Source organism: Rattus norvegicus, chromosome 17, assembly GCF_036323735.1.
Source record: "Rattus norvegicus strain BN/NHsdMcwi chromosome 17, GRCr8, whole genome shotgun sequence".
NCBI lineage: Eukaryota > Metazoa > Chordata > Mammalia > Rodentia > Muridae > Rattus > Rattus norvegicus.
In genome coordinates this window covers 8,867,501-8,888,621 of record NC_086035.1, presented here as the reverse complement: position 1 = coordinate 8,888,621, position 21,121 = coordinate 8,867,501, and the positions used below count along the sequence as shown (strand labels likewise).

General features: G+C 48.2%; 1 protein-coding gene across 2 annotated transcripts in view; it reads left to right on the top strand.

Moving 5' to 3' along the window:
• Pcbd2 (pterin-4 alpha-carbinolamine dehydratase 2) overlaps positions 1-21,121 on the top strand; it is a 52,072-nt gene that overhangs the window by 13,799 nt on the left and 17,152 nt on the right. The window contains exon 4 of one of the 2 annotated variants that reach the window (XR_010058946.1): positions 406-860. The exons of the other annotated variant lie outside the window; for it this stretch is intronic. The gene's annotated coding sequence lies outside the window, so the exon portion shown is untranslated. Of the gene's footprint in view, positions 1-405; positions 861-21,121 lie in introns of those variants that run through there. 2 annotated transcript variants of the gene reach the window in all.

The window sequence follows — 21,121 nt, the reverse complement described above, 5'->3', positions numbered from 1 at the left end:
CGCTCGTGTGTATTAGTAGACTTTGCACACAGACTGGCCGGGGGCAAATGTAAAACAGGTGTCAGTAAGGTAACTGATGCCGCACAGCGTAAAAACCGCTGTGCTCACCACGCCGCCCTTTAATAAAAATGGGCTTCTGACTATATCGGTTCTTCTTGCCCACGCAGTAAATCTCATGTTTACAGAAATTAGCCCAAGCATTTTATAAAAGTCAGACAGCCAAGAAATATAATTTCCTCAACAGTGTTTGTCTTGCCCTCTCGCAGACGGCACAAAATCAGGTGCGCGAAGAATGAAAAAAAAATAAAAGCAATCTGAGCCGACGAGGACGGCGTTCCAGATTTATGCTTTGCAGATGATTCTGCTGGGGTTGATGCGTTCACTGCTTCTTTATTGCTTCCACAGATAATAGCCCTGCTGCTTGGAAAGCACGGCGAGTTCCAGCCCTGTCGGGGCTAGACTGTTGCTATCAGCGGACGTGCTTCTAGAAGTGCTGTGATGATTACTATCAAATAAAAACAAATTTGACATAAACAAAAACTCAATGACATAAGTTCCACCTCTGTACATTGCCTTCATGAGTATAAAGCCCGAGGTGTAGCGTTTAGGGTTTGCGAAGTGCCTGAGTTGAGGTTACCAGGATAAAGTGGGCAAGAGGGGCTCGCTTTAGGCTTAGCTGACAAGACAATAAGGCTCAGGCGTTCGGGAAGTATGAAGGTGTTTGTTTTCAGACGGCATTGCTGGAGCTGCTTAAATAGACTAAAAGTGGGTTAGGAGCAACGGCCGGTCCATAGCTGCCGGCAGCTATTGGAAAGAGGCCTTTCACGCTGCCTCCCCAGGATTTGGGTCTTATCCCCCCCTCCCCCCCAAGGCCGTCTGTGCCTCTGCATGGAATTCTGCTGCCTTACGACTGTGACAGGAACGTGGCTTCATGTGTGTCAGAACCGTGCAGCTGGTCATGTCCTCGCAGCAGTAGGACAGAACGGTGTCTGCATTCCAGCAGGTTGGCTTGTGTGTCACTGACGTGGTCCGCTGGTGTGAGTGGGCGGGGAGGGAGGTTCTTCCTGGCTCTGACTGTCCTGTGTCCTTTCCCTCTGTCATGCTCTTTCAGGTTTGTTTATGTGTGCGAGCGTTTTGTGTAGGTATGGTAACTGGGCATGCCTGGTGCCTGCAGCCCTCAGAAGAGGACCTCAGATCGTCCGGGATTATAGTTACAGATGACTGTGAGCCACCGTGTCAGTGCTGGGGACCGAACCTGGGTCTTCTTGGAGGAGCGGCTGGTGCTATAACCACTAGCACCTCTCCAGCCCTTGCTGTAAGCACGCTAGCATGCTCTCCCTGCCTCGTTTTGCCTGTCTGGGGTAGAGTAGGACTGGCTAACTCATCCATGGAGTCTTACAGGATGGCACTAAGCCACACTGAGGTTATGGGGTGACTTGTCACACTGCGTCATGTCATAGCGGGTGCCAGACCTTTATCTCCAGCTCTGGAATCAATGTCTTCAGACCCTCTTTTATTGGTGCGCTCAAGCAGGGATCTTGTTTTCCAAGGACAACCAGTGGAATGGCTTTCCTTAAGCCGCTTGCACCCAACCGTCCTGAGAAAGGGATACTTACCAGGTGACACAAACAAAGCCACACTCATCTGGGAGTAGCCTGGGTGTCACCACTGAACACTGAAAGGTCATTCAGTACTATTAAAATTAGCCCTGTCATAACAGCAAACACCATGATTGAGTCTGTTTGCTTCTGTGCTGCTGGCCAGCAGGGCAAGGCTGTGTCCTCTACCAAGCCAGTCATCAAACTGTCCTCACGTGTGCCACCTTCCACTGTCACAGCCCTGTGTGTGGGAATGCCCAGGTGTCTGGGACAGCATCCAATTGGTAGATGGAACGGGGTAGGGGGCTCACATGAGCTGGCCGTTTGTCTCAGGGAGTGGCACAAGGCACTGTGTGCCAAGCACTGAGGGGCTAGCCTCCTACAGCCAAGCTGTGGAAGGGTGAATCTGTACAGAGCACAGGGTTCATGGTTTCATCTCTGTCTACAAGACTGCCCACATCTGCAGGGGAGGCGGGACACCCAAGTTTTACAAAAAGGTGGATTTTGTACATTGTCCTGGTTCCTGGGGTCTGTGTAGGGCTCTAGTGAGCTGAGGTGTGCCTCAAGATGTGCCTGTAGGAGTGGGGTTGGAGTCGGTCCCGGAGGACAGAAAGGATGGATTGGTGAGGGCAGGGAGGGTGTGAGGACCCTGAGACCAGCTCAGTGCGCTGGGCTCCAGGGGGCAGTGGAGCCTTGTGGGGCATGGCTTCCCACTGCCTTAGCTTGGGGAGACTGAGAGCAGACTCTTGTCATTTTCACCCAGCTTTGCTCGTCTCCTCAGCAGCATCACCTATCTGAGATGCCAGGTCAGAGCTCAAGACACAGGAAGTGCCCAGTCATCCTCAGGATTGGGCTGCTGCAGTGGGTGCCTCTGCCACCCGCAGTTACAGCGGAAGCTTTGGTTGCTTCTCCCCTGGAGGCTCCCCACGTATCTACTCAGCCTAAATGCCACAGCGCTGCATCTAGTGTCTGCTCAAAAAGTCCCAGTGCCTTCCTGTTGTTTTTCCTGGGCGAATTTCTTCTTTTCAGAGATTTCTTTTTTTTTTTTAAAGTATTTATTTATTATATATAAGTACACTGTCCGTAGCTGTCTTCAGACACACCAGAAGAGGGCATCAGATCCCATTACAGATGGTGGTGAGCCACCATGTGGTTGCTGGGATTTGAACTCAGGACCTCTGGAAGAGCAGTCAGTGCTCTAACCACTGAGCTATCTCTCCAGCCCCTTTTCAGAGATTTCTAAAGCTGCCCATGGTCCTGCTCTGACCCCACCGTGCTCATGAAACCATGCAAAGAGCTTCTCTGTTTAGAGATTAGGATTGTACTCTGATGTCCCTTGGTTGTCCTCTCTGTTCAGGGTCATCTGGCCCTTAGAGGCCACTGGAACTGAGAACTGGGTTGTGTGTCTTACGTCAGGGCTGTTCTCCCTCCAGTCCCTGCCCCCGCCCACCTGTGCCTCTGTCCATACCTGTCCACGTCTGTCCACATCCTCCCACTTCTAGAATCTTCTTACAGACCCCATAGTGAACAGTTAGTAAGTCACTTACGTTAGATGTAACAGAGAGGGGAAGTGTGGCTAGGCATGGTGGCAGGTGCCTCAAACCCAGCATTTGCGAGGCGGAGGCAGTAGAACTGGGGTTCAAAGTCAGCCTTACCTACGCTGATAGTTTGAGGCCAGCCTAAGTTACACAAGAGCCTGTGCCCCCGAAACCGTGCAAATGAAAAAATGGATGTAAATAAAGTGGGTATTGAGAAAAGAAGTAAAAAAGCAAACTAAGGAGAATCCCCAAGGTTCTCTGACTGGGGAGGAGAGGAAGAGGCACGGAGGGCATCAGGGATGCTGTTCAGAGTTCGGAGGAACCAGACGGTTGCAGGGCTGTTTTCTGAGCTGGGGAAGAACTGGATACAGCTGGGTACAGCGGCCATGCTTCCTGGTTTGGACACTGTTAGGTAGGAGTTGCCGTAAGATGTCCAGGTGCCAGCTCTGTAAACAGGGTTTTACCTCCGAGATCGGAACTCAGATGAGATCTGGGCATCGGCCATAGGGAAGTCACAGGCGTGTGTGGGAAAAAGCGGAGGTAAAAGGTGGCACCACCCGGGGAGGAACCGTAGTGTATGAGGGGAGCTCGGGGCTCTGTCCACCCACTGCTGGGTAAAGAGCAGCTTGCAGGAGGACCAGGGAGAGTTAAGAGGGAGAAAAATGGGTTCTTATCATATCCCAGAATCCAGAGGAAGGCAGTGATCCAAGAGGGCAGGAAGCAGCCAGATGTGGAATCCTCGTAGTTGGGCAGCTAAGGCAGAAAGATTGCTGGAAATTGAATTTTTTCTTTTAATTGCACTTAGGGCGTGGCATGCCACTGCACATGTGTGGAGGTCAGAGGTTAGCCTGCTGGAATGGGTTCTGTCCTTCCACTGTGTGGTGACCAAATTCAGATCCAACAGAAGTGCTGCAGGTTTCAGGCCGGCATGGGTTGTATTGTGATTCCAAGGCAGTGCGATTGGGTCCCTTTTCTGTTGCTCTCCTGAGTCGCCAGGGCCAAGAGCAGCTTACGGAAGGAAGAGTTTATTTTGGCTTATGGTTCCAGAGGGAGAGGCTGTAGTGGTTAGGAAGGTGGCAGTCAGAGAAGCAGGAAGCAGAGAGTTCATATCCTGAACCACAAGTCCGAGGCAGAGATTGAACGGGAAGTCCGTGAGGCTTTTTATTCTTAGATCCCACCCACACGTCCCCAAGCGAGGCTGCACCACCGCCACCTTCCCAAGCAGTGTCACCAACCGAGGGCCAAGCGTTCTTCTCATTCAAACCTCTGCGGCTCGTGGACACGGGAAGAGAGAACCATCTCCCCAAGTTGTCCTCTGCACCATGGCGTGTGCCGACCCTCACGGTGTAGTAATTAAAGCAAAGAGCAGAGTGAGAAGGAAGGGAGGGACCCGTTCTCTTGAGACACAAAATTGACCCCCCCCAAGATGGCACTGGGTAGAGCAGCTTCCTGTCAGCGAGGAGCACAGCGAGAGCGAGCGTGAGGGCAGCCGCAAGCCAACGTGGAGCATGTCTGCTTCTCCGGATCCTTGCAGCCTGTTGTCTCTTCCTCCTTTTAGGCTTCAGTCCTTGAGCTGCCTTCCACGTCGATGTCACCCTTTACCTCGTTTTGAGGCTAAACATTTGCGTCCTGGTGCTTTGGTGTTGACTCTTCGAAGTCAGAGCTAAAAAGGAGGAGAGGACCAGGACCTAGGAGTGGTGGGCTTTGCCATGGCGACGGAAGCACAGGGACAGGAGGATGAGAGTAAGTACAGCTGAGGGCTGTGCAGAATGTCACTACAACGACTCGCCCAAGGCCCTCTGTCAGGATATGGATACCTTGAGTTCAGAGGCTTGTGTGTGCCTCCCACTGAACCCAGCATTACCTGGGTGTGTTATTCGGTCCACTAAGGTCAGTGCCATTAATCCCTGGTGAGCCTAACCTTTTTCTCCTTTTTGTCCCTTAAAAGTTTCACTAGGGACTTTTGCTGCCCACCTACCCCTAATGACAGATGATTTCTGAGAGTGATGGACTTCTCTGGCTGCTAAGTGGCTCTGTGGTGGGATGGGCAGCGGTCAGTAGTGCTGTGAGGAATGAACTTCCCTGAACAGGGTTGATGCCTTTAATTTACTCAGTGTACTGGCTTCCCAGCTGCAGCCCCAGTCTGTAGTGAATATTGGTGATCTGTGGGCCTGTGGTATGCTCTTCCAAGATCCTACAAAGTGCCATGCTGGGGGCTGACACAGGGTGGTTTATCTGCCAGCCAGTAGGTATTCATTCTCATCCCACATACTCTCCGACCTTAAAAAAAAAAACAAGATTTATTTTATGTGAGTGCTCTCTGCATGTACACCTGCAGGCCAGAAGAGAGCGTCAGATCCCATTACAGATGGTTGTAGGCCACCATGTGCTTGCTGGGGATTGAACTCAGAGCCTCTGGGTGAGCAGTCGGTGCTCCTCTCCATACCCTCTCTCCAGCTTTTTCTTTCTCCCTCTCTTCCTCCCTCCCTCTCTTCCTCCCTCCCTCTATCTCTTTCTTTCTTTCTCTTTTTCCTATGACCACTGATCCAGGACTCTTGGCATATATATATATATTTTTTCATCTGTTCATCAGTCCATCCATCCATCCATCCATCCATCCATCCATCCATCCATCTGTCATAACTTGGCTAGTGTGGTGCTGGAGAGATGGCTCAGTATTTAGAACATTGACTGCTTTTGCAGAAGACCTGGGTTTGGTTCCAGCTCCAACATGAGGTCTCACAACTTCCTGTAACTCCAGGTCCAGGGGATCTGATGTCCTCTTCTGGTCTCCTTAGGCTTCTGTATACATATGGCGTGCTTACACACACACACACACACACACACACACACACACACACACACACACACACACACAGTAAATCGGTAATTGGCTGGTGTTCTCTAGAGAGGATAGCACGTGGAATAGCTGGGGCTGGTGATATATTCCTATAATCCCAGCAACTTGAGGTGGCTGCTGCAGTGGGATCACCAGTTCAAGGCCAGCCTGAGCAACTTAGCAAAAATCCTATCTCAGAGTAAAAATTGTCAAGTGCTATGGATGTAGCTTAGTGGCTCTGGGTTTATTCTGTAAAAGAAAAAGAGTGCGTGTTTCTAGATAGCGATTGTTTTTAGGTTTTTGCCTCATTTTTGAGGCAGGAGTCTTATTATATTGCCCAGGCTGGTCCTAAATTCCTGGGCTCAAGCTGAATCTCAGCTCTCCTCCTGCTTGGGACTACAGATGCATGCTGTTGCATCCGGTCGCCAGCGACTCTCCATGATGCATTATTTAACCCCAACAGCCAGATCCGTTTTGTGTGAGGGTAAAGAGTCACAGGTGTGTGGGTGTAAACGTAATTCTCGGAGGGGCTTTCTTATGCCCCTCCTTTACTCCTGAACAACCGCAGGGCGTTTCTACACCCACTCTAGCCTACTTTCGCTCCTGAATAAAGACAGACAGACCTGGTATTTCTATTAACAAGCTGCTGGCACTAAGCTGGGTAGGTTCTGGGTTATTCTAACCCAGTGAGGTTGTTAGCACCAGCCGAATGCCCCTTTGCTTGCTGTCCACTCTTGCCCTGGCTCACTCTGGTTCATGTGGCTGTTCTCTTATCTCGACCTTGTGGCAAACCCTCCTGATTCATCCCAGTGGTCTCCCTACACCTTTCTCTTTGTCCTTCTCCCCTAAATCTGACCCTGTGGTTCCCTCTGCTCTCTCCCAGACCCCCTGACTTGCATCAGACATCCTGCCCTATTGTCTTCCGCCCAGCTAATTGGCTGATCAGCTCTTTCCTTAGCCAATCAGAGGTGATGGAAAATGGTTTTCACGTAACACAGATATCAGAGATGTTTGACCGTGCTCTTGTCTGTGGTGCACGCAAGCCTGCGGGGCCGGAGGTCAGCCTCGGGTGTCATTCTGTAGAAAATAATCGACGTTGGTTCTGAGGCAGGGTCTCTCCATGGCCTGGCACTCCCCAACGGCCTGGGCCAACCAGCAAGCCCGGATCCCTGTGTGTTCCAGCCCACACTCATATCACCACACCTAACTGTGTGGATATGGGTTCTGGGCGTCAAGCTTGGTCTTTATGCTTGCAAGGCCAACTCTTTAATCTAGTGATAGGGCCCCCAGCTTGAGAGCCACAGTGTTTTATGGACGGTAAGCGTTAGAGGCCCACAGTATTCTGTATTATTCTATAGCTCATTGCGAGTAGCCCCACAGTCTCGTAAGGCTGCCTCTGAGAATCCCATATTGCTAGTTGTGGAAAAGTTAGAGGAGCTAAGGGTTGGCTCATTCATTTACAGAGGCAGCGGAGTACGGGTTATAACCAATGAAACAATGTAGTCAGTCAGCGTTTCATCTGTGCTCTGAGGAGCCGTAGTGAAACTCAGAGATGGGTGACCTTGTCCAGGGATGTCTTATATTAGAAAGCACAAATTTGACATTAGAAACTGAGCGTCTCTGCCCACTGGAGCTAGTGGTGTTCGCATATTCGGAAGGGAAAGGCAGTCAGTTTTCCTGTCGGTCGGCTCCTGGGAGGAATGTGACGTAACGTTTGGTATCTGGTTCCCTATGGCATGCCCGGAAAGCACTAACTTAGAATCCTTGTCATCCGTTATCAGCCCTGAATCTTCTGCACACTTGAACTCAGCTTCTGTCTGCAGGGGAAGAGCAGCAAGAAGCTGCTTCGTTAGAAGAAATGGAAGACTGTGGAGAAGTGAAGAACTCCAATTTCCTTGTGTGTGTGTGTGTGTGTGTGTGTGTGTGTGTGTGTGCCGTGTGTGCGTGTGTGTGTGCCGTGTGTGCGTGTGTGTGCTATGTGCTGTCTCTGTGTGTGTGAGTGCGTGCATGTGTGTGTGTGTGCCGTGTGTGTGTGTGTATGTATGCTATGTGATCTCTCTCTGTGTGTGTATGTGCCGTATGTGCTGTGTGTGTGTGTATTGTGTGCTCTGTGTGTGCCATGTGTGTGTGTGAGTGTGTGCATGTGTGTGTGTGTTGTGTGCTGTGTGAGTGTGTGTGTGTATGCTATGTGATCTCTGTGTGTGCCGTGTGTGCGCGCGCGTGCCGTGTGTGCTCGCGTGCCGTGTGTGCTCTGTGTGTGTGTGTATGCTATGTGATCTGTGTGTGTGAGTTCGTGCATGTGTGTGTGTGCTGTGTATGTGTGTTGTGTGCTGTGTGTGTGTGTGTGCTGTGTGTGTGTTGGGGGGCAACATCATGTATCCAAGACTGACCTTGAACTCCTGATCCTTCTGCTTCCAATACAGCGGATGTCCTTGCCTCTGTGTTTCTTCCCCTTTCTATTTGTTTAAAACTGAGCTTTAGACAGAGATGTTCAGCCTTTGTGGTTTGTCCGTGCCCCACAGAGGTCACCTAGGATTCTTACAGGAATGGAACCCTCATGCTGCATTTGGACGATGTTGGTAGCTGCCTCATGAGTATGGCTTTCCCCCTCTGATTGTATAACGCACCTTGTAACTTGGAGAACGAAAGAATCAAAGAAGAATAGCCCTTCTGATGCTTCAGTGCGTGCCCGTGTTCCCGGGCCGTGTGGCAGAAGCCTCAGTTGATTCATTCACTAGGTGAGCACTTTCTGCATTTTCACCTGGCTTTTGTCTTGTTCTGTTTGAGACAGGGTCACTGTTTGGCCCGGCAAGGCTGGCTTGCAAGTGTTCTGCAAGGGCAACAAGTAACCCTAACCACTGGACCACCTTGCCAGGCTCCACCTGGAGATGATTTTTTTTTTTTAATGGTAGGACAGACAGTATCTCACGACACTGGGAGGTCACAGTTACCTTAGCATGACTTTCATACAGTAACCATCCTCACAGCGGAGGCTTTCCCAGCCTCCTTCTCCCCGTGACCTATGGGAATAATACTCTTGACAGTTTAGTGCAGAGACATCGGCAAGTCAGACCATGTCCCTTGTGCGTTCTTAGGATCTTGGTGCCCACTGCCTTGAGGTCAGGCTCAGGTCCAGTTAAAAAGTCAACCAAGCCAGTTGTGCTGGCCCATGCCTATAGTTTCAGGACCCAAGAGGCTGAGGCAGGATCGCACATTCAAGGCCAGGGTGGGCTATACAGCAAGACCTGACCTTAAAAAAAAAAAAGTAAACAGGGGTTGAGGATTTAGCTCAGTGGTAGAGCGCTTGCCTAGGAAGCGCAAGGCTCTGGGTTCGGTCCCCAGCTCTGAAAAAAAAAGAAAAAAAAAAGTAAACAGAAATCATCACCTAGATAGGATTGATCTGTTGGAGCTAAAAAGAAAGAAGCCACGCCCTTCCAGTTACTGGAGAGGCCCGAAGGAGCTTGCCGTGCCGTAGGGCTGCATGGCTACTGTTTGCTCAGCTTAGCACAGGGGTCCGTGGGATATTTGCAGAGAAAGCTTTCTCCTTCTGAGGTTTTTTTTTTTTTTTCCCTTTTACCCCCAGATAAAGAGGGCTTGTTTAATTCGGGAAGAGTTATTTCGTGGGAAATTAAATATTTGTAAATCCCCTGCCACATTTCCACACGTGTCAGTTCTCTGGCAAATGATGACTTTGGAGTGCTTGGGGAAGGATTTCTTAAAGGCAGACGGTTCCGGGTTCCCCGATTAGCCGTGTTTTTAGCTCTGACTCAAGAAGTCCCTTTCTGGTAGGCTCTGGGTGATGTTCTGTGAGTGTTCCTAAACTTGGGACGGTGACCACTTGTAGAGACTTTTAAGGAACAATTTTGCTGAGTAAGGTGGTTCCCTTGAGTATGTGAGTGACATCGTGGCCTTTACAAGGGGCATCAGAACTGCTGCTCCGGCACCGGCTACCAGCTGCAGGGCAGGGCCCGCAGACACGGTAACTGTGACATCTTGCTTTGGTATGCCCTGTGGTGTCTGATCACATTGCGTCCTTGGGAATCATGAAAGAAATTTATTTTCAAGCCTCGGTATGTAATTTTTCTTCCAACACTGATCAAAGGTTGGAAAACTAGCGTTATGTGTAGTCCGCAGAACTGTCTTATGCTCTGAATCTTTTGGCCATTTTGTTGAAAATGTATATATATATATATTCGAAAGCCTAATATCCTTTAACCTGAGCGGCAGAGGTAAAATGGGTTTTATGTGAGATGTTTAGCTGCGGACCACATCTTCAGCCTTTTATATGCCACAGTGGTCTTGTCCCCCCCTCCCCCCGCCCCCCATTGTCTGATAGCGAGGTCATTTTCAGTCCTCTGAGAAATCCTATTCCCAGCCAGATGCGGCTCATATATTAAAAGTAGCACCTGTGGCTAATATCAGAGCGGCTTACCATAAATTTACATGGTAACTAGGATTATATCTGTCAGGGCTGTTAAAAAGCATCTAGATTTAATTTGATTTCCAGTATCGTGGAAGCTGTGCAGCGTTTTGCTTCATAACTATATTTTAAAAGTTAAAAAATCAGCCCTTTGTTAAGTTTTACGGCACCCCCAGTGCCCATTAAGTTGATTTGCTCAGTGGAGGTTAGGGCCCAGCAACCTGGCTACATTAGGATCGGAAACCGACCCATTTGTGACAAATTTAGTCCTTTCGCGTGACTCTTCTCCGCGTCTCTGCGCTGATTGGATTCAGGTGTAGCTCATGTCAGTAGTGTTTAGCCTCAAAAAGAGTGGGCAGCGTGATTGGGCTGCTGTAAATTACGGAGCTCTGCATTGGCTCGTTTGAATGTAACTGGATCGCTACACTGTATCAGCCTACACCAGGGGTGCGGTTTCAAAGACATCTCAGAAAACTGGGGTGCCTGCCCTACCCTGTTCCTTCCCAACCTGCTCTGTTACCCATTGTCCTTCGAGTCTCTTCCACACGTCCTGGTTTACACACCTGTGGTTGTAAAATTATTTGGGGGTGCTGTCGTGTCGCGTCGTCCCACTCTCCAGCATTTATGAATACAGTAATGATTCTCTGTAAATCAAAATTATTTACAAGTTACAGAAAACCTGCTCCTGCAAATTAGATGTGAATGACATTTTTTTTAATCTGCCCCCTACCCCCATTTCCGATGATTCCTTAACACGAAACCAGGAACATGTTTGTGTTTGTAAAAATTAGTTCATAGCACGAAACGGAATGAAACATCCAAGTCAACCTTCTGGACATCTTATAGTTTAAAATATGTGCAAAACATGAACTAATGAAGAAATAAACAAAGTCTTTTTCTTGATTTGGAGTTGCAGTTGCCTTGGTAATAATCTCGCCTTCTGAATGAGACAGGATTAATGTTAGCTTTGGCTCTGAGGTTGGGCAGCGTGCAGCCTCTCAGTACAGGGTCGTGACCCTGGGCGCACGCACTTGCCTTGATTACAGTGAGCATGGAAATACTTCCTCCCTGGGTGGACCTTCTTAAAAATGTTTATCACTTATTTTTAGAATGTATTTATTTTATGTGTGGGGGTGCTGTGTCTGTGTATATGTCTGTGCACCGTGTGTACCCCTGGTGAGTGCCTGAGGAGACCAGAAGAGGGCGACGCCTCCCCTGAGTCTGGAATTACAGGCGCCACCCAGGTGCTGGGAAGAGAGCCTGGCTCTTCTGTGACAGTGAGCAGGGCTCTTAACCACTGAGCCACCTCACCAGACCGTTTATTCATTTCTGAGATAGGGGTTTTCTGTGTATTAGCAGTTTAGGGAGGAACGGGGTGAGGCAGTTTTCTGAGATGTCTTTGAACCACACCACTGGTGTAGGCTGATGCGTTTCTAGCTGGCCTGGAACCTCCTATTTCTGCTTCCCAAACGCTGAGATAACAGGTGTGCCCCCCAACCCTGTCCCCCAACGCCTGTCTGTTGGTCCATTTTAAATTCCTCCTTTCTGGGGTTGGGGATTTAGCTCAGTGGTAGAGCGCTTGCCTAGCAAATGCAAGGCCCTGGGTTCGGTCCCCAGCTCCGAAAAAAAGAAAAAAAAATTCCTCCTTTCTTCCCTTTCTCCTGCCCTCCGGGAGACAGCGTCTCTCTCTAGGTGTTAGCTGCCCTTGCAGTCACTACGTATCTGAGGCTGGCCTTGAACTCACGATCATCCTGCCTCAGCCTGCGAAATGCCAGGAATACGGACACGTGCAGCCACATGGCTCAGTTGATAAGCTTTCTAGAGCGAAGGGGGTTTTGTTGTTTCTAAAGATTTGTTTTATCAGCCAGGCTGTGGTGGCGCATTCCTTTAATCCCAGCACTCAGGCAGGTGGATCTCTGTGAGTTGGTGGCCAACCTGGTCTATATAGTGAATTCAGTACAGCCAGGGCTACGTGAAGAAACCCTGTCTCAAAACACACACACACACACACACACACACACACACACACACACACACACACACACACACGATGATTTTAAAAATATTTATGGCCAGGTGTGGTAGTGAGTGCCTTTAATCCTGGCCCTTGGGAGGCAGAGGAAGGTGGATCCAGCCTGGTCTATCTACAAAGCAAGTCCAGGATAGCCAGGGCTATACTGATGAGCCCTGTCTAGAGGAGAGGACAGGACAAAGTTTAGGTGTGTGTGTCTGTGTAAGTATGAGCCACCCGTGTGCAGGTTGCCCTTGGGGCTGGGGTTAGTCATGGGTGGGTGAGCATTATATCTGTGTTCTGGGAACAGAGTTCAAGCCCTTGAAAGAGCAGTGAGCGCTCCTAACTGCTGAGCAGTCTTTCCAGCCCCAGGTTTTAAGGTATTTTGTTTGTTTATTGTTTGCTACTGGCCACTGAACTCGGGGCCCTGCGTATAATAGGCTCTACCACTAACCCGTTCACCCAAGGAAGTGAAATGGCATTTAAAATTACTCCGCTGAGGGTTGGTGAGATGGCTCAGTGGGTAGAGAGGTGCTTGCTCCCAAACCTGAGAGCCTGAGTTTGGTCTCTGGTACCCACATGGTAGAGAAAACCAATTCTCAGGACTTGTCCATTGATCTCTACATGAGTTATAGCCTAGGTGTGCACATGCGTGAGCATGTGTACACACACATACATGAGTGCCTGGATGCCTGCGTACTGAGTGGAATGTAATAAAAATTAAATTATTATGTGAGTTATCATAAGAGAAATGATAATTTGTCATTTCTCCATAATTACCATGGGTAAAATGGCAGTTTAGTGTATTATTGGGTAGAAATAATCACTTAGTAGAAAATACCATCAATGGCCAATTGGGATCTTGGGAGACATTTTTGGGGGGATTATGCTCTCTTTTTGTCCCCGGAATGAGACGATCTCCTTGGCTGCTGTAAGTGGTTTCGGTGGAGAGAATGGGTAAACACAAGACAGCCTTCTTTCGTCCTTTTGTCCGGCTTCTTCTCTGGCCTCCTGTTTTTCTGCGTACTCTTTGTCACTTAACTAGAGGGGCAGCCCCTGGGACCCAGGGCTGTGAGCCTGGGAGATACTGGAGAGACACCAGAGGTGACGGTAGCTGTGGGCATCACAGACTTAGAGGGGTGGCCAGGGTTTCGGCATATCTGAATCCATCAAAGTTTTCACCGTTTATACTGAAAGCAGAAATGAGCGAGGCCCACGGCTCGTCTGCCCGACCAGTTCCGAACTGTATTTGCTGTGGGAAGCAAATACAGGATTGTGTTTCCAAGACTCTATTTGATGATCTGCTGGGGGTGGGAACTCCAGAGTCACTGAAGACTTACCTCCCCAGCCCAGCAACTACATGTGTCCGGGGGCCTAAGATATTTCTTTAGAGGACTGGTTTTGAGGACAGAAATAAAGCTTTAGATGAATTGATTATTTTATAAAGTGGACCTGTATTTCTACACAACACAGAAATGAGATAAATTTAAAATAATCATTGCGACGTCCAGTAACTGCCTTTACCATGAGTTAGTGCTGCATTTCCTTACCTAGTTTAGATGTTGGAAAATGACTATAATTTATAGTTAAATAGACCAGCTTACGGTGCTGGGTAGTCACAAAGTATCTGTGCATGCATTGACTTATAAGGTAATATTTAGCTTGGTTCTTTCATAAATAACATTCCATGTTGGAAATGAAAACTGTGGTATTAACTGCATTTTTATTTAGAATTTTGTTTTAAGCCACGCAAAATTCTGTCATATAATTGGCTTTTAGGATTATTGTATATGAGCAAAGTATATATTTTCTCTAATGAAATCCTTACTTGGAAAAAAATTGGCTGTCGTAGTTGGCTAAACAAACACATGTATACACAACACACACACACACACACACACATTTACGTATATGTCTGTATATATATATCCATGTGTCCTAAGAATTTTTTTATTCAGTCTATCCACATGCATTTATTTATTAAATACAGCCAGCATTTAGCAAATCATTAAAGATGAGTTTTACTTAAGAAGTGTCCCTTCGCTCCACCGAGACGGCACTACAAGTGGAATACTGCAGTACGGTAGAGCCATAAAGGATGGTTTCTATGGTAAATCCGAGGAAGAGGGAGAGAAGGAAGTTACAACACGCTGCTTACTTACCAATTAACTATTACCTGCCGAAAAGCACGTGAGACCCGCGCAGCGGACATCCGCTAATCCAGCGGGTAGCCGGTCCGGGCTCTAAAGCATACTGTTTTACACGCTAACGGTTTGGAAGGTCCAGGCCAGGGCTGACCTTTCACATGTGCCCCGCTCACAGTAGGATCCCCACTCATTGCTTCCTGTCAGGACGGATTACAGTGACACAGCCCAGGCCTCACTTTGACTGCAATTAAGTTTTTGATCAGAATTATTTCGCTCACAAACATCTCATCTGTTAAAATGTTACATGTGTCTGAGAGCCGCTGGCAGGCTCCCTGCTTATCAGTGGGATGTGAGTGCAAGTCATTTGTCCTTCGTAAAACGCAAGCGGTCTTCTGTGTGTTATTTAATCCTCTTTCTTCTGCCGGCTGGTTTCTGCCTTTCATTTATTGGGTTTGGAAGGAAGCTACGTCCTGACAGTGTACGAAGCAGTTTGGAGATTTGGGGAATGCGGGCGGACTTATTTTTGGTGTAGAGCAGAATTATCCAGCTGGGACCCAGGACACAATTATCGTTTCCAAAAAATTGTCAGTGGCGATTGTTTCTACGAGAGGGGATGTTTTAACCTTGTGGATGCGGAGTGAGGGTTTGGTTCTTGGCCTGCAGTCCTGTCCCCTCTGTGCCTCAGAAACACGGCCTTTTAGCCTTTTTGGAGCGTGTGTTTCCAGTTCTTTCACTGTGGCCCTGAGCTTCGGTGCCGGAAGTGAGGCCAGCAGCTCCCTCGTTCAGGCTCTCCCCTCGTTTTCAGAAGGTCCTTTTCTTGCTACAAAATGGCAGCAGAGACACAAGGAGCTCTCTCTGCCAACTCTCTTTCTGTCTGCCTGTGATGTGGGCTCAGCGGGCCTGTTCCCATTCCCTGCACATGGCTACTGGTTCTAGAAGACTTTCCCTGGCAGCTTGTGTCCTGCGTGGGAACCCTCGAGGGCTGAGTTAGGCTCACAGTGTGGCTCAGCCTCCGACTCGGTTCTGCGAGAATGGAGCCTAGGAAGCCGACACCGAGGTGGTGGCAGAAGGGACAGAATGGAGTTGGAAGGTGATGAAGTCCAAAATGCTTGAATGGTGTCTGAGAACTTGAGAAATTTTAATTACTTCAAATATATATATATATATATATATATATATATATATATATGTATACGTTTAGAATACCATTAAAGGAATTTATTGCCAGCTTCTGAAATACCGAGTTATAACCGGAACCATTTCCCATTTGTCTTGACATAGCTGGGCTCATTTTTTACTAACTCATAAAATTACAAGTGGCAAAAGAAAGCCGTTGCACCCCCAAAAGCTATTTAACTTTAATTTTTTAAGCTTTTTAATAAAGTAAGGCCTAGTTTCACATCTAAAATACATAGGTTTTTTTTTTAACCTGAATGAAATAGTGCGACTGCTGGCTGCATTACAGCGGCCTTCGTTTTCCTTGTCGTCAGATTTCTGAGCAGATTTTTCTTAAATCCATTAGTGTGAAGAAAAAAAAAAACCACTTTTTTTGTTGTTTTTTGACCAAGTTTATTATTTAAAGAAATGCTCAACAGTATTAGATTTTGAGAGAAGACTCCCAACTTGAGACCGAGCGTACCTAATTTTTATTAGCTTTTATTTATCATTTGTGTGCACACGTGTGTGCAATCGAGTGCTTGCGCTTCTGCACACAAGCCAGGGCGTGCGTGTGGGAGCAGAGGGCAACTATGTTGGTCAGTTACCCCTTTCCACCTTGGGTCTTAGGGATCTAACTCAGGTCCTCAGGCTTGGTGGCAAGCACCTTTACCTGCCCAGCCATCTCTCCATCCCCCGTGTCTCTTTTAACCATAAAGTGATTTAGTGGTATCAGACTGGATCAGTCACTTTATTAAAATCTTATATCAGTGTAGCCTTTTTCTTAATTTCATGTTTTTGTTGTTTTTTAAATTAATTCTAGGATCACTGGGGTTTTGCATTTACAATTTGTGTACCAGTGTTTGTGCATCCGTGGGAGACTCAGCCCTCAGCCTGTGTGAGCACAGCCTCACGTGAGGTAGCCACACAACTTCAGACTCTTTCTGGAGAGAATGAAACAGAGGCAGGCGGGCAGTGACTGGGGTCGGCCTCACAGGCTTTGAAACTGAGAAAAGTTGGACACTTGACTACCTTAAAGTTTTACTAGTGCTTGTAAAAACACTTCTGAGGTTTCAGAGGTCCCAATCAGCCAGACGACGGACTCAAGATTCTCTCCCAGCTACCCTGGAAGCAGACACTTATTTCCTGAACAGTGTGTGCTGAGTTACGGTGGCCTCTGCCTGTTCTAGGAGAAGAACTCACCAGGGAGCAGAGCACTTCTGTTGTTGGTCACACCGTGGGCAATGCCACCTGTCATTGGGCCACTCTTCCTCCTTCCTCCTCTCTCCTCACTTTTGACAGGGTCTCATGGATCCCAGTAGCTGAGGGTGACTTAGCTTCAGCTGAAATTATAGCCTTGAGCTGCCACACTCTGGCTTCGTATTGTCCCGGGGTGGAACTGGAAATGTACACGAGGACACTCGACTGGCCACAACCTCAGCCTTCCTGTGAGAACCACCGCAGTTCATTATGCCTCATGCCCATGCCCACAATCACAGCACTGTGTCCTGTGTTTACTCTAAGCTTGGGTTTGTGGCTGGTTTTAGCCCCCAAGGTTTCAAGAAGGGTGCATCCCAGCACCCCAAGCACACGGTGCTTATGGTAGGATCAGGCTGACGAAGGGGTAAGGGGGTGCTGATCTCATTATGAAGACTTAGATGTGGGTCATGACAGAGTATCACTGTGTCCTCTGAGCACCAGACAGACAGACCTAAGCCACTTCTATGTCCTGTCTCCTCCTTCCACAGTGTCCTCCGTGAGCTGATCTCTTGTAGGCTAGTGCGTGTCCACAATCCACGTATATATTTGGAAATACTGGGAGCACAAAAACTTGGGCCCCTGAGATGTCTGCTCCAAGAGGGAGAGCCTGTGCACTGATTGTTCTTCCAGAGGTCCTGAGTTCAATTCCTAGCAACCACATGGTGGCTCACAACCATCTGTAATGGGATCTGATGCCCTCTTCTGGTGTCTGAAGATAGCGACAGTGTACTCATATAACTAAAATAAATAAATCTTAAAAGAATGAATAAAGAAAGAGAGATCTTTCTCATGCTATCTGCTTTCACTGGGTATTGAAAAAGAGATTTATAAAATGACTTCACATTTATTCCATACCCCTCATAAGCCCCCTAGTGATCGATTATGCTTCTGAGTTTGTCCCTGAAGCACTGCGCCGTGTGTTGGCAGAGAGTTCAGTGTTTATGTTTAGGAAGCCTGGCTCTAAGGCTGGGGAGAGAGTTCTGTGTTAAGAGTGCACCCACACAGTGACTTACAAGTGCTTGTGACTTGAGTCCCAGGGGAATCTGATGCCCTCTTCTGGCCCCTGCAGGTACTGCATGTACACAGTGCACAGACAAGCATGTAGGCAAAACACCCCTGTGAGTAAAAGGTTAAACCATGAAAAACAAGTCTTTAAAACCTATGTGTTTGGGGTTGGGGATTTAGCTCAGTGGTAGAGCGCTTGCCTAGCAAGCGCAAGGCCCTGGGTTCGGTCCCCAGCTCCGAAAAAAAGAAAGAGAAAGAAAAAGAAAGAAAAAAAAAACCCTATGTGTTTGAGATGTATTTGTTATGCATGCCTTTTCCTGTGCCTGAGGGGACTGTATCTGTGGAACAACTTTTTTTTTCTTTTAAAGATTTATTTTATATAGTGTTCTGAATATATGCCTGTACACCAGAAGAGGGCGCCAAGATCATATTACAGATGGTTGTGAGCCACCATGTGGTTGCTGGGAATTGAACTCAGGACCTCTGGAAGAGCAGTCTGTGCTCTTAACCGCTGAGCCATCCCTCCAGCTCCTGTGGAACAGCTTCTAATACAGTCCGCAATGTGCGTGAGATTGTGCATCTTCTACATAAGGAAAGAAAACCACACTGCTTCCTGGACCACGGGGAAGGTGTTTCTTTATGGAGTGGACTTAGGCTACACAGGTAAATGGAGGCTATAGCGGCAAAGGCACAGGCAGAGAGCTATAATTCTACAATGGTCCACTTTTGTTGTTACTATTATTTTATTTTTGAGACAGGTTTTCATGCGTAGCTCTGGCTTTCCTGGAATGTCATACCATGTAGACCAGGCTGGCCTCAAAACCACGAACTCTGCCTCTGCCTCCCACATACTGGGATCAAAGCCACTACTCCTGGCTTCTCATTAAATATTAAAATTTCATGTTAAAAATTTATGTTAAAAATAGGGAAAGTGTGCTCTGACACTGTTAGGGACTTGTATCTAAGTGTGTGTGCGTGGACACACCCACACATTCACCCACACACACTGTGGAGCTACACATACACATACACACACACTCACACACATACACACACTCACACACATACACACACATACACACACACTCACACACTCACACACATACACACACTCACACACACACACACACACTCACACACACATACACACACTCACACACACATACACACACTCACACACTCACACACATACACACACTCACACACATACACTCATACACATACACGCTGTGGTGCTATACAAACACTCACATACACTGTGGTGCCACACACACACACACACACACACACACAGTGGTGCTATACACATACACATGCATACATACATACTGGTGTTGGAAACACACACAGGCGCTGCAAATACAGGTGCTACACACACATACGCACACATACACACACATACATACACTATGCACATATATTGGTGCCACACACTCACATACACACACAGTAGTGCTGCAAATACACACAAGTGCTATATACACATATACACACATGTACACACACATACATATACTATGTACATATATTGGTCTCACACACACACATACACACAAACACACAAACACACACACACACTCTCACACACACACAGCAGTGCTGAGAATCAGACCCAGGGTACTGTGCTTGCTAGGCAGGGCCTTTGCCACTGAGCAGCGCCCCAGTCCTAGACCAGAACTTCCCCTCCTGCCCTCCCCTCGTCCACTCGGAAACCGCAGCTTGCCTCTGGGTTTTGTGACCAGGTTTGGTTGCATGTTCAGTGCTCTTTCCATCCGATCACTGTGCTTCTGGTTCATTAGCTGTGCTTACAACATGCTCTTATCCCCACAAGTTAGACCTTTAAATAACTTAACTGCAGTTTAACAATAATGTGTATTCTGTTGATGAACATTTAATTGCTCTCTGGGACTTGCCATCGCTGTCAGTCCTGTGACGGGGCCCTTGTCCCTCGTGCACAGTCGAGGGTTTCATTAGGGAACGCTGGAGTAGCCTGGTACACAGATTAATAAAAGCGAAGGTCAGAGCAGGTGCTTGCCACGCTGCAGCCCAGGGATGGGCTGTTTATCGTCAGAGACTTTACCTTGCGTGTGAGACCATGGGGACCCATGGTGACGTCAGCCCTTGTCATGTCAGGACAGTGCTGGCTGGCTTAGAACTGGTTTTAAACCTAAGAGCAGGCACACATGCAGGGAAAACATCATAGAAGCAAGTAGCAACTAGGTGGGGGCTCACTCGTGTACACGTGTGCGTGTGTGTTTGCATGTATGTACACTGTGCATGTATGTGGAGGCCAGGTCTCTCACTGGCCTGGAGCCAGCCTGTTTGGGTAGATTGACTGGCTCGTAAGCATAGGGATCCTCCTGTGCCTCCTTCCCCAGTGCTGGGATGCTGTACTGTGGTGGGGATTAAACATGGGCTCTTACACTTATGTGGCAAATACTTTACCGACTAAGCCATTTCCTTGGTTCAGAAAACCAACTTTTAATGGAAAGTCATAGTTTTTTTGTTGTTGTGAGACAGAATTCTGCTATGTAGCAGAAGTGACTTACACTTGAGTTTGTGTTTGAGCTCAAAATTCACCCCTTGTCCTCCCCTCAGCCTCAGCCTCAGCTGCTGCTAGTGCTCCTCCTCCTCCTCTTCCTCCTCCTCCCCTTCCTCTTCCTTCTCCTCCTCCATCCCCCTGCCCCCTCCCCCTCCCCCTTCCTCTGATTTTTGGTTACAAACAATTATGAGCTGAACTCAATTTCTCTACAAGAGCAACAAGTGTTTTTAACTACTGAGCCATTCCTCCCCTCCTCTCCCCTCCTTTCCCCTCCTCTCCCCTCCCCTCCCCTCCTCTCCTCTCCCCTTTCCCCTCTCTTCTCTTACCCTACCTCTCTCATCTCCCTCCCTCCCTCCCCCACCTCTGCTTCTTTTGAGACAGGCTTTCTCTGTGTAGCCCTGGCTACCCTGGAACTCATTCTGTAGACCAGGCTGGCCTTGAATTCAGAGATCCACCAGCCTCTTTCTCCCGAGTGCTGGGATTAAAGACTCTGCCGCAGCCTCTGGAGTGTTAGAATTACAGGTGCAATTGGGCAGTGGTGACGCACGCCTTTAGTCCCAGCACTTGGGAGGCAGAGGCAGGGGGATCTCTGAGTTTGAGGGCAGT